We start from the raw sequence: 13,619 nt of genomic DNA, 5'->3' as shown, positions 1-13,619 counted from the left end.
TCTGAAGTATTGAGTTAGTTGCCCTTGTTTCTCTGGCGTGAGGTAGGCCATCTGGGTGTTTGTATTCAAGCTGGCACCCAGGAAAATTATTGTTTGAGAGGGTATTAGTCTTGATTTCTTTTTGTTGACTGTGTATCCCAGAGAATTCAACAACATTATTACAAACGCCAGGTGTTTCAGAAGTATGTGCGTGCTGTCCGCTTGGATCAGGCAGTCGTCCAAATATGGGTATATTTGTATCCCTTGAAGTCTGCAGAAGGCAATTATTGATGCCAGGCATTTCATGAACACTCTGGGCGCAGTAGATAAGCCAAAGGGCAATGCAGAGAATTGATAATGGGTTGTACCTGCAAGAAATCTGAGGTATCTTTTGCAATCTTGTCTGATTGGGACATGCAGGTATGCCTCCTTGAGGTCCAATGTTACCAGCCAAGAATCCTTGCCCAGCATGGGAAGAAGCTGCTGTAATGTGAGCATCTTGAATTTTGGTACGAGTAAATATGTGTTTAGAATGGATAGGTCCAAAATAGGTCTCCAATCTTTGCCCTTCTTTGGTACCAGGAATAGTCTGGAATAAAAACCTAGACCCTGTTCTTGTGCAGGTACCTCTTGAATAGCTTTCATGTCCATGAGATCTGAAATTTGTTTTTGTGCCTCTGCCCTTTGATTGTGTGGCAGCTTTGGCATGCCTCATTTTTGGAAGGGTGTGAAAAGTGGAATCTGTAGCCTCTGTCTATGATGTCCATGATCCATTTGTCTTTTGTGACAATATGCCAATTTTTCAAAAATAATGCCAGTTTTCCGCCTAAAGGTGCTGCCATTTGAGCCTTGCTAGCATGCAAAGGGGAAAGTCATTGGTTCTGCTTTCTGAATGGCTGTGAACTATCCTCACCACCTCTTGGTGTAGGTGCTTGCCATTGTCTGCCTCTAAATGATCCTTGAGATTGCCCTCTACCCCTCGGGCGCCTGTATCTACCTCTTTGAGGTCTGTCCGTGGCTGGAAAGGACCAATTTTTTGAAGGCCAATTTCTACTGAAATGTGGTGGTTGTACCTGTAGAAAATCTTTCACTGTTTGCATTGATTTTGCCTTTTCCTCCATTTTCTTTAATACCTCCTCAGCTTTAACACCAAACAATACATCTTTTTGAAGAGGTGCATCTAGTAATTTTGCTTTGACATGATCTGGTAAGGTTTGCTCTGAGCCAAGCATGTCTACGTATAACTGATCCTGTAACAGCAGCTCTACATGAGGCCTCTAAAGCATCAAAACCACATTGCAAGGTATGTTTACCCAATTGCTCTGCACTATGCAACAAATCCTGCAACTCCTTCAAGTCTGGTTGTTCAGGTTACGACATTTTGCTTTTCAACTGTGATAACAAAAACTGTTGATACTTTAACATATGGAACTGACAGTTTAATGCCCTCATGGTTAACGTGGCCGAGGTGTATACCTTCCCCCCCCCCACCTTTCTAAAGCTCTGGAATCTCTCTCTGAAGGTAATGGATTTTTGGCAGTGGAGGCCTTAATTCCCTTGGGACCCTGAGAAATAGCTTCTGGGTCAGCCGCATAACTTTTGTATAGGAATTGGTGTGAATCAGGAACCCGGTAATACCTATCCGGCTTGACTGGAGCTGGAGGTAAAGATTCTGGGTTAAGGCTGGCCTCTGAATACACATCATCTAGTATGTCCAAGACAGGAGGTATTGCCAGAGGCCTGTGCTGAGGGGCAAGAGAAAATCCCTGAGCCTCTTCTTGGAATCTGAGTACTCTTGGCCTTCCCAGTGGAAGTGTTCCCTCAAGGTATGCAAGGTTTCCCCAAAAGAGAAATCCTCAGGGGGGGAGACAGAGGGAATAGACTCCTCTGCATCAGAATCTTCAAAAGGGGAGTATGAATGTTCCTGGTCCTCAGAATGTTCTGAAGTAATGGAGGCCTGGTCCGAGGAAGGGTATTCTTCCTCCACTGTGGGCCTTTTGTCAGAGGAGGGTTGAGAACCCCTGATAAGTGTAATCAAATCCTCAGCCATTTTGAGCATCTGCTTTTTAGGCATGGGGCCTTGAGTGGGGCCCTGTGGAGCTTGTCTTTTAGTATGCATGGCTGCTTTAGATTTAGTGAAAGCCTTAATGGAAAAAGAAGAAGAGGGTCTTAAGACACCTTGAGAGGAGGCAGGCCTATCTAAACTGAGTTTCCCCCGCCAAAAGTGGCTCCGGTATCTGTAGTTGGGGTGTGGGCCAAAGAGCCTGCGACCTCGGGCACAGAAGACACCGCTAATGAAGTGTCATCGGTAGTCAGGGGCTGCGTAGGTGCCTCGCTGAGAATCGGAGCACCTGTAGTCTGCTTTAGCGAGGTGTCGGTAGAAGTCGCGGACCTCGTATGTCGGTCCTTATCTTTGCGTTTTTTACTCAAAACTGGAGTTGGAGTATCCGACGACATAATGTAATTAAACTTTTTGCCAAAATAGTGTTGGGCAAACTCCGCCCGACGCTTAATAGTGCGTCTGTTGAATGTAGCACAAAAACGACAGGCCGAGATGTCGTGGTCTGGGCCTAAGCAAGGATTACAGAGGAAATGGAAATCCTTATGCGGTATTTGCTTTCCACATGAAATGCAATTATTAACTTTGTCTGACATCGGTCTGAGGCAAGAAAAGTTTCCCCAATGGGGTACTTAGCTTTCAAGAAGTAGTCAGTTGAAAAATATTCGTAATCTCAGGAGCTGGCCGACCGGCAATTGCGAACTGCTTCTGCTTCGGGCACCGCACAACAATAAAGACTAGAGAAAATGGCGTTGGCTGGTTCTTTTATACTCCTGTCGCACTGACGTCAGGGAAGAAGCGACGACATCCGACGCCAGACCTAGACCTTGGAATTCGGCCGACCGAGGACCCGCCTGACAGCAGGAAAACCCATCTGTTATGACTGCAGCTGTATGCACGATGAACATCTACAATAGCATAAGACAACCATTTTTAAAAAATGGTCTGCTTTGACACAGATTGTCTTTTTTCTTAAGTTCACAATTAAAGAATGGGTAAGAAGTTCTGAAAGGTTTTTCTGTCAATATAGTATCGGAGTTGTTCGTGCATATCCAAGGAAAGGAGTATCCTTTCTTCCTCATTTTAGGGTCTGGAAAGAGGTAGACTGACAGCTTGGCTTAAAGTAAATTTGGATATCTTTGCCTAAAGAAACCTTTGGATATCTTTGCCTAAAGAAACCATATTTTTATGGAAAATGAAAGGTTAAACCACACCTCAAGAGTTTGCAACTCGGACATTGTTGTGACCTCTGCAAGAAGACTAAGAAAAATAGTTTGCCATGTCAAGAAACTCAAGTCAGTCTGATGGCTGGACACATAATTGATAATATGCCATGCACTCAACAGGCACCTGATGACATTTGCCAACAGTACCAACGTTATCTTTTTTATGCTCTCTTTTTGCTGGTTTTTGTTCTAGGGAAAAAAAAAGTACAGTTTTGTACCTACCATAAATGTAGATGTTCGAAGATCCACATTGCTGCAGTCATAACCTGTGGGTAGTCCGCTGTCCTCGGTCGGCCCAAATACCAAAGTGTTAGGCTGGCGTCGGTCATGGCGCTCAGATCTGACGTCAGTACGCCATGGTATTAAAGCGCATGACCGACGTCATATCCTCAGTCTTTCTTGCCCCAGATGTCAGAAGGCCCTAAAAAAAAGGCCATAGCCAAAAACAGAAAAACCTCCAAAACCCATGTACAAACAATATTTACAACCCAAACCATACAACCACTCCAAACTACAGAGGGGAAGGAGGGAGTGGACTGCAGCAATGTGGATCTTCGAACATCTACATTTATGGTAGGTACAAAACTGTACTATGTTCTTCATCTCACATTGCTGCAGTCATAACCTGTGGGTAGAATCCCAAAGCAAAGGGAAAGGGAGGTTGGCAAAATCATAAAGCATTGGGAGCTGCTAACATGCCTTGTAAGACTGCAGTGGCAAACCCAGCCCTAGATTTGGAATAAAGAGGAGATGGTAATGTTTAGAAAAAGTGTGCACTGAACTCCAAGTAGCTGCTTCCAAAATATCTTTAGTAGCTACACCTTAAAAAGCAGTAGAAGTGGCAGTAGCCCTAGTGGAATGAGGTCTGATTCCAGCCGGAATCTCCTTACCATGATGAGAATAACAAAAAGCAATACAATGGCCAATCCACTTAGAAATAGTTTGTTTTGAAACAGGTTTCCCTGAGCCAAAAGCAAAAGAAACAAATAACTGTTGAGACTGTCTGAACCCTTTAGTCCTGCTCAAATAATAACGCAACTGCCTGTGAATATCCAAAGTGTGCAAAATTTTCTCCCCTTTATTTTGGGGATCAGCATAAAAAGTAGGCAAATGAATAGATTGGTTCAAGGCCACATTTGAAACCACTTTAGGCATAAAAGTAGGCTTAGTAAGTACGAGAGATACCCTATCCTTATGAAAAATCAGGAAGGGCTCAACTGCCATTAGAGCCTGTAATTCAGATACCCTTCTAGCAGACGTAATGGCCAACAAAAAAGCAGTCTTCCAAGACAAAAACTTCAACTCAGATGTAGCTGCAGGTTCAAAAGGAGGTAAAGTAAGTTTTCCAACACAAAATTGAGATCCCAGGAAGGAGTAGGAGCTGGGTCTTATGTTCTTTGCCCCTCTAAGGAATTGCTTAAACAAAGGATGAGAGAATAATGGTGGGTCACAGTCATAGTGAGCAGAAATGGCTGCAGCATGAACTTTTACAGAGGAGAAAGACAAACCCTTGTCTAATAATTCTGTAAGATATTGAAGTGAAACACTCAAATTAGGCCTGGAAACATCAAAGCTCTTTGCTTTGCTCCAAATAAAAAATCTCCTCCATTTATCAGCATAAACTTTCCTTGTACTAGGCCTTCTGGCCTCCAAAATGACATTCAAAACTTGTTGAGGAAGCTGCGACCCTCCAGGTTCTAGAACAGAATATGCCAAGCTGTCAGATGCAGGGACTGTATCCTGACATTGAGGAAATGATTGCCTGCCTGAGACAAAAGGTGTGGAATTGATGGCAAAGGCCAAGGAGGCTCCCGTACTAAACTCCTCAGCAGAGGGTACCAGTGCTGCAGTGGCCAATCTGGAGCTATTAAAATCATGGAGGGCTTGTCCTGTCTGACCTTCAAGAGCACCTTGGGAAGGAGAGGCAGAGGAGGAAAGGCATAGACGTGAAGATTGTTCCAACTGAATGATAGAGCATCCACTTTCCAAGCTTTTGGATGAAACATCTTTGTGCAAAACTTTGGCAACTGGAAATTTAGTGGAGAAGCGAACAGATCTATGTCTGGAGTCCCCCAAATCACTGTCAACTGTCGAAATACATGAGGATCCAACTTCCACTCGTGGGGATCCACCATCTGTCTGCTCAAAACATCTGCTAAGGAGTTCTGTGCTCCTGGCAGAAACCTTGCCTGAAGAGTGAGGTGCAAACTGAGAGCAGTCTCCCACAAAATCATAGCTTGCCTACAAAGAATGGGTTCCCCCTTGCTTGTTGATGTACCACATGACAGTTGTGTTGTCTGTTTGAATCAACACTTGTCCTGGGTGAAGTAGATCCTTGAAAGCCATCAATGCAAATTGGACTGCTAACATCTCCTTCAAGTTGATATGTAAATGTTGAAGTCTGGCAGGCCACGTGTCTTGAACCCATTTTCCATTGAGGTGTGCTGCCTTGTCTGAGGCATCTGTCGTTGAGATCTGACTCTCTGGTCGGGTCACAGAGAGTCCCTTGTTTAGGTGATATTCCTGAGCCCACCACAAAAATTCCTTTTGAATGCAAGGTATTATCTGAAGGACAGTGTCCAGATCGTGGCAGTGTTCATACACTTTTGAGATACCATTGTAGCTTCCTCATATGCAGTTTGGCATTGGGAAGCACCAGAATACAAGATGCCATGAACCCCAAGGCTTGAAGGACTGTCCTTGCAGTCAGCCTGGACCAGACAATTGTTGGAAGTAAAGTGTAAGATTTCTTTGCTTGTCCGGGGTCAAAAAAGCCATCTGGGAGGCTGTATTCAGTCTCACACTCAGAAAGCACATTTCCTGAGAGGGTACTAGACTGGACTTTGCAGAATACCCTAGGCACCTTAACACTGCCATAACATACTGTAGATGGTGAAGTAGCTTGTTTTTGTCTTGAGCAAGAATCAGGCAGTCGTCCAAATAAGGATAAATTTGTATTCCTCTTAACCTTAAGAATGCTATCAGAACACCCTTAGATAAGCCAAAGGGCAATGCAGAGAACTGATAATGTAAAGTCCCAGCCCGAAAACGCAGGAATCTCCTGCAACTGGGCCTGATAGGAATATGAGATCCAGAGTTACCATCCATTGATCTTTGCCCAACAGAGGCAGAAGTTGTTGCAAAGTCAACATTTTGAATTTTGGAATGTCCAGGTATGTGTTGAGGATAGATAAATCCAAAATTGGCCTCCAAGTGTTTCCTTTCTTTGGTACAAGAAACAGGCGAGAATAAAATCCTAGGCCCACTTCTGACAGAGGGACCTGCTGTATAGCCCCCATTTGAAGAAGTAAAGAAATCTGTTTGTGAGCCTCCACCCTTTGCTGAGGAGGAACGTCTGGCATGCCTGTGAAAGGAGGCAATGTGGAAATAAAACTTGTAGCCTCTGTCTATAATGTCCAACACCCATTTGTCCTGGGTGACTAAAAGCCAGTTTTGCCTGAAGAGTGCCAACTTTCCTCCCAGAGGAGCTGCCAGACAGGAAGGATCTGAGGACTGGCCCCTGCCCTCACCTGTAGATTGTGCAGGGGAACTCCACGTTCTAGGCCTGAAAGAACCCTGAGCTCTGCTCCTACCACGTCTAGATCTGCCCCTAGACTGTAAATCAGAAGAAGGGCAAGCCCATCCCTTAGAAGGCCAATTTCTGCTAAACTTAAAATCCGTAACAGTCTGCATAGACTTAGCTTTGTCTTCCATTTTCTTTAAGACTGACTCCACAGGAGAACCAAACAAAACTTCAGACTGCAGAGGAGCATCCAAAATTCGAGCTTTAACATGCTCTGACAAGTTCTGATCCTTAAGCCAGGCATGCCTACGAATAACTGATCCAGTGGCAGCCACCCTGGAAGAAGCCTGTAAAGCATCGAAACCACACTGCAAAGAATGCTTACCCACCTGATCAGAGGCATGAACCAAATCCTGTAATTCCTTACACTCTATGCCCTCTGCCAAAGCATCTACCTTAGATTTTAACTGAGTAAGGAGAAAATTCTGGTACTTCAACATATGAAACTGGCAATTCAAAGCCCTCAATGCTAGAGTGGAAGAGGTATACACTTTTTTTACCCCACCTATCCAAAGCTCTAGAATCTTTATCCATAGGAACTGGATTCTTTACAACAGAAGCCCTGACACCCTTAGGTCCCTGGCTAATAGTTTCTGGGTCAGCCCTTGGGCTCTTATACAGATATTTATGAGCCTCAGGCACTCTGTAATACCTATCTGGTTTAACTGGCAGGAGGCAAAGAGTCTGGATTAAGGGAAGCCTCAGAGAAAACATCCTGAACAACATCCAAAACAGGAGGTATAGCCAAGGGCCAATGTTGTGGTAAAAACAAAAATTCCCTAAGCCTCTTTTGGGAATCTGAGAAATCCTGACCTTCCCATTTAAAATGCTCCCTCATAGAATGCAGGGTTTCTGAAAAAGAAAAATCCTCTGGAGGAGAAGCAGAAGGACTGGAATCCTCTGCGTCTGAATCAGAATAAGGAGGAAAATCCTGAATGTCTTCAGCCGAAGACTCTGAGTAATCTGAAAAATGTTCCAAACCTTCCACCTCTGGCTCCACCCTAGGCCTCTTATCTGGAGGGGGCATAGAACCCCTGATTAAGGAAATCAAATCTTCTGCCATTTTTAGCATGTGTTTTTTAGGTACAGAACCTGCAGAACTAGGACCGACACCAGAGGAAGACAAACCAGGCCTGACCTTGAGGTACCTTAGAGACAGAAGGGAAGGCCTAACCACCTTATGCAAAGAAGGGAGTACAGCAACCTGAGAGGCCCCTCAGACTGACCGACTCCTGAGAGGCCACATCTTGCAAAATTAACTCCCCTGAGACTCAGCTGAAACCTCGGCTGGATCCACAGATTCCACCGTAGTTTCTAAAGAACCTTTTCCTTAAATCTAGCACGTATCGGTTTCCCACAAGAAATACAATTATTCACTTTTTCTGACATCCGGAATTAACTGAGGCAAGAAAAAACAAAAATATTCGCCAACTTGGTTTTCGGTCTGAAACTCAGAATGCACTTGCAAATGCTGCTTCTGCTTCGACCATGCGGCAAGAAAGACTGAGGATATGCCATGACCGACGCCAGCCTAACACTTTGGTATTCGGGCCGACCGAGGACAGCGGACTACCCACAGGATATGACTGCAGCAATGTGAGATGAAGAACATCTAAGGTTGCAAGAGAGAAAACTTACTGCTGTGGGAATAAAAACTCCCCCTTGCCAGCATTTGTCTTCCAAAACAAAGAGAAGCCACAATCGGCTTTATCATAGATATTCAAAGGCTACTGAGATTCATGACCATTCCTGCCTTGCCAGTACTCTCCCTCATACAGCACTTCCTTTCTCCAGGACCACAATACTAGTCAATCCTGGAGTCAATTAGTGGACACTCATCCAGTCATCTAGTTTATTTTATGTTTAAAAGAAGATGGTGAGTTGCAATGCTTAACATGCAGGGGAAGTTTATTCCAGAGGTTTGGGAGGTGGCGTGTAATAAAACTGTACCACAATCTTGTTTTATTTATTGGTTTGTGAAGATTTTGGTCCCTGGTTCTAGTACTGGTTGGACTTGTGGAGAAACAGGAGGTACACAATAATAAGGTATCTAATGGCTCGGTAAGCAAGACCTTCATCTCCCCTCAAAAGACTGAATAGAGAGAGAGAACTTCCAGCCTGCCCTGGCAGTTGAGACTTTTGACGTGACATCTTTGGTTAGGAGACATTGGAGTATAATTGTTTAGTGAGATGATGCAACCTATCTCTGCCTTTGCTAAATGGCCTATAATCTCAAGAAGCTTTGGTTTTACAACATGGAAGTGCTTTTCTGGTCCATTTTTACAAATAAATAGTTTTATTGTGTGAAACTGTGGTGTTCCTGTCAATTGTTATGCTTTGGATTTTCGGTGTTTATCTGGCAGTTACCTTTATCGGTGGCTGGGACTTGGCTCTTGTGTTTGCTTTAGGAGTCTCAGCTATCCAATAATCAAGATCCATTTTAAAGCCTTACCTAACATTCCCTTAGTCAGGGGCTCCTTGTCTCGGGTCTCTCAAGATGTGAAAGGTCTTTTTCTGTTTAGCACACTGCCAAATCTATCTAATTTTAGGCCCTAGCTAGTTAGCTCCCTGGTGCTTTCATCCTTCATGGCTCCTCAAGCATTTGGTAATACTGCCTCAAACAGATTTGCTTGCATCGTGCTGTGTAGAACAGGAATGGGGCCAGGCAAAAGCACCATTACACAGAGGGTTGGGAAGGTGTTTTGTGTGTATAGTGCCTTAACTACTCCGGAGTACTGATAACACATTCAGGGTCACTGGATGCGCATGGGTGTTAGGGAAATGGGGCCTTGCCTCCATAGTGATGCACCTCAAAAGCCCTTGCTTATCTCACTGTTTGATAACTCTACTGCTCTTGGCCTCCAACAACCATGATTTTAGGTGTGCCCAATTCCTCCAACACCCTCCCTGGAGGAGAGAAAGAAAAAATGAACAGGTGTGAGTTTCATCACTCCTTTCCCATTCCACGACTCCTCTAGTGTTCAGTTTACTAAACTTGGGTTGTCTGGTCTTAGGGTTTCAACCCTCTATACTACTGAGATTACTTCTAAAACCAAGATGCATCTTCTTAAGGCTTCCGCAGAGATCTTTTCCCCCCATGCAGCATGTTACGATAAAAAAGTTATCTTCCTCACATGGGAGGCACATGCTTGAAACACAAAGCTTTTATCCTGGAAAATTGGGTGTTTGGCAGTCATGTTGGCTAGAATTCCCGAGTTCCAGGTACTTTCTGTCAACATCATTACCTGGTGTTTCCTGAAGCTTTTCTCTTCGGACATGCATCTCCTTTATGCCTTGAATGTTACTAAAGTGAACTTAAATATGTCTGTGTTAATCCACCTGTATTCCTTTAAGCATATTCAAATCACAGAGAATATTTCATGCATTGCATGGATACTCTCATATCACACCAACAGAATTCAATTCATGCATAAAGATGCACAGCTATTTGCTTACCTTGGTAAGGCTCATTTAAGCCGTAAAGTTAACAGTAGTTTTGTACTAGTTGCCAATAATTTAGATGCATCTCATTTTGTCATGAGAAATATGGGAAAGCCCATGCAGTCATAGCCTAAAACTTATTCCACTACAGCTCTCCCTACTTTTATTTCTCTTTTCTGTAGGGCAACAGCAACCTTGATATCCCTCAGTAGTCTTGTAATGTGCTATAAATGTGTTCATAGTTTTAAGGACCAGCTGTTATAAGCAAATGTACTAATGCTCCCTCAGAGCAATTACTTAGTGGGATTAGGTAGAGACTATATACAACCGTAATAGACCTCTTTTCTATCTGATCTGATAGATACCATAACAGGATTATGATCAGGTCTCCAATCATATCCATGTCCAGAATACACAAGTTGGTTATCAAGAAAGCTGCCCTATTAAATAAACGAAAAGTTGAAATGTCGAATGGCCAAATAAACGAAAAGGCAGTTCCTCTAAATGAATATTGTGGGGGGGGGGGCTGCACCTCCCACACCCCCACTAATTATATATACCAACTCAGAGATCACACTACAGTGAAGAAAGGGCAACATTTCCAGCCTTCACTGTACCACAATCTTACAATAGCGATATCAAGGAATGGTCTTTTTGTTTATTTGGCCATTCGACATTTCCACTTTTCGTTTATTTAATCGGAACCCATCAAGAAATGCACCTTAAGAATAGAACAAAGTAATGCTCGAGAGGGAACTCTGACTTTTGTGTCAAACATAATCAGTAGTTACAACCAGACAAAGCTCCATGGACTGCAAAATAATATGATGGGGGTATATCTGTTCCATGTACTACAACTTACAGAAAATAAAAGGACAGCAGCTCAAAGTAGTTTAAAATTTTTGAAAACAGTAAAACACCTTGTGCGGCTAGCCATACAGACAGCAGCCAGAAGCAAGGTGTCCATCTGATGAATAAAGTTCTTTAAAATCAGTTACGTATTTCATTTTGCCATACTTCTTTTCGATGGTGAAGTACACAATGGCTTCTACAGCTATGAAAGCACTTTAGGCACTCTTCTGTGGTAGCTGCCAATAAGCGCAAGACTACAGTTTGAAAGGTGCTTAAAACTTTGCTAAGCAAATTTTCTTATGTCAGTAAGATGCTTAACAGGGTTGTCTTATGAATTTAAACAGTAATTACTTCACTCCATGTATTTTTGAACCATTTTATTAACAGAACTGGGTCACCGATCCAGTATAGCCTTATTTCCAGTTACCGAGTCTTTTTGTTTTGGCATACAGTTGTGCCACTTAGAGAATCGTTACTGAAGGGGAACTATTGGATTGAGGGAGTGCTGGTGACAAAGTTAAATCACATAAGTCATCACAATGCCTGTATCAGATTGTCCTGCCACATTACGATACACAGTTTAGTAAGCTATAGGGAAGAGGAAAGTGTTTACAAATGAAAGAGCCCCTGAAGAATGGTCCTAGCAAAGTATGTCCTGGGCCTGGACAAGGAATCCAGTTTGTAATGTTTTGTGAATGTATGAACAGAGGACCAATTTGCTGCCTAGAGAATAGGGTCAATCCTTTTCCAGAAAGATACAGAAGAAGACAAAGCCCAGGCGGAATGGACCCTAACCCTGACCTGAAGTGGTTTGGTACTGTGAGAAAAACAAATATAAATAGCAGGATACAACGGTCTCAAAATTGTCTGCTTTTGCACTTTTACCCTCACAGAAAACAAGTAGCTGATCAGCTTTCCTGAAAGACTGAATTCTGCTCAAATAGTATTGAAGCTGCTTGTGGACGTGTACAGTACGAAGAATTCTTTCTCCATTGTTTTTTAAGTTCAGTTACGAAGATGTGGAGGAGATGAACAGATTGGCTCAAGGTAAACTCTCAATCCCAATCTCTCAGAGCTACATACTCTAGGGACCTAAACCTTGTCACTACAATAAACAGAACATGCTGGAGGGATAGATTCCTGTCCCAGGGACTTCCCATACTCTGGAACAAACTACCTATCTATATCTAACAAAGCTCCTCATTAGCACTCAAGAAAAATCTTGATGATTTTATGGAAGATAGGAAATTCACCCCAGGGAACACTTCTGTGGCTCTGCTCAACAGGGGCACAGGAAAATAATTTTCTTGGGTGGTGAAACCCATGGTACCTTTTTGGCTAGGCTTATATAGGCCCTAGATCCAATAGCCTAGTACCTACCTATGAACAAATAATTTTTCTGCCTAAAGTGATTACAAAAAAACCCTGTCTTGCTGAAATATGAGTTAAGGTTGACTTGTCATAAGAGCTTATGACTCAGATACCCTTCTAACAGAAGCCAGAAAAACAAGCAATACAGTCTTCCATGTTAAGTACCTCAAATCAGCATGATGAGGCGCTGTTCAAACTGAACAGTTAGGTTTTTCAAGCATAAAGTTTAGATCCCAAGGAGCAGCCCACTGTTTTCTGTGAGAGCAAATTACGTAAAACAAAAAAAACCCTTTCAATAACTGTTTGACTTGAGGACAGGAAGGGTAGGAGACCCAGGGGCAGATGGACAAAAATGGCCAACAGAAAAAGCTTAATAGAGGAATAACAAAGGCTGGAGTACAGTAACACACATAAGCAAATAAAAAGCAAATTAACTTTAAAAGGGTCCTGGTTCTTGGAATGTACCAGCTAGGAAATAATTTCCACTTACACATACACCATTATTTTAGCCTCACTCAGTATCTCTTGCATGTCCACAGAATAAAAGTGCCTAAAAGTTATCAAACATTCAGGCAGTTAAAGGAATTGTTTTTCTCCTCAGGTTGGGGTGTACCTAACAACCCCAGTCTTCCATGAGGAAATTCAGTCTGTGAGGAAGTTTGCGGTAAATGCCCTGGGTCACTTACAAGAAAAAGGAGGACCACTGCTACCTAGGCAAAAAGGGAGTCAACAGCACAATCTTTGGAAACTCCTGAACTTTTATAACAGTAAATATTAGTGGAAAGGCATCAGACATTCCCTTCCATGGCAGTGAGAAAGTATCTGTCTACAAAGTCTGTTTGCAAAGAATATTGGAGCAGAATTTCTAACTGTTTTGAAATTAAGCAATTAAATCTTTCCAATGTGCTCCCCACAGTTAGATCAATTCCTGGAAGATCCCACCCACAGTTAGATCAATTCCTGGAAGATCCCTAGGTGTAGTTTACACAAGTGGGAATCTGTTCTGTTTAACTTTTGTTACAATGTTTTGCTCGGATGGAATGTATAAAGCCTGAAAGGTCAAACTAAGCCAACCAAGTTGCTACTTTCCAGGCTATCATAGCAAGTC

The 13,619-nt window shown here is 43.0% G+C and overlaps 1 protein-coding gene across 1 annotated transcript in view; it reads right to left on the bottom strand.

Annotated features, from left to right (window-relative positions):
* LRBA (LPS responsive beige-like anchor protein) overlaps positions 1-13,619 on the bottom strand; it is a 4,045,850-nt gene that overhangs the window by 3,765,530 nt on the left and 266,701 nt on the right. The window lies entirely within an intron of this gene.

Source organism: Protopterus annectens, chromosome 2.part1 (assembly GCF_019279795.1).
Source record: "Protopterus annectens isolate FY-2018-M chromosome 2.part1, PAN1.0, whole genome shotgun sequence".
NCBI lineage: Eukaryota > Metazoa > Chordata > Ceratodontiformes > Protopteridae > Protopterus > Protopterus annectens.
Note: the sequence above shows the minus strand (reverse complement) of the source record. Positions and strands in the feature narration are given on the sequence as shown.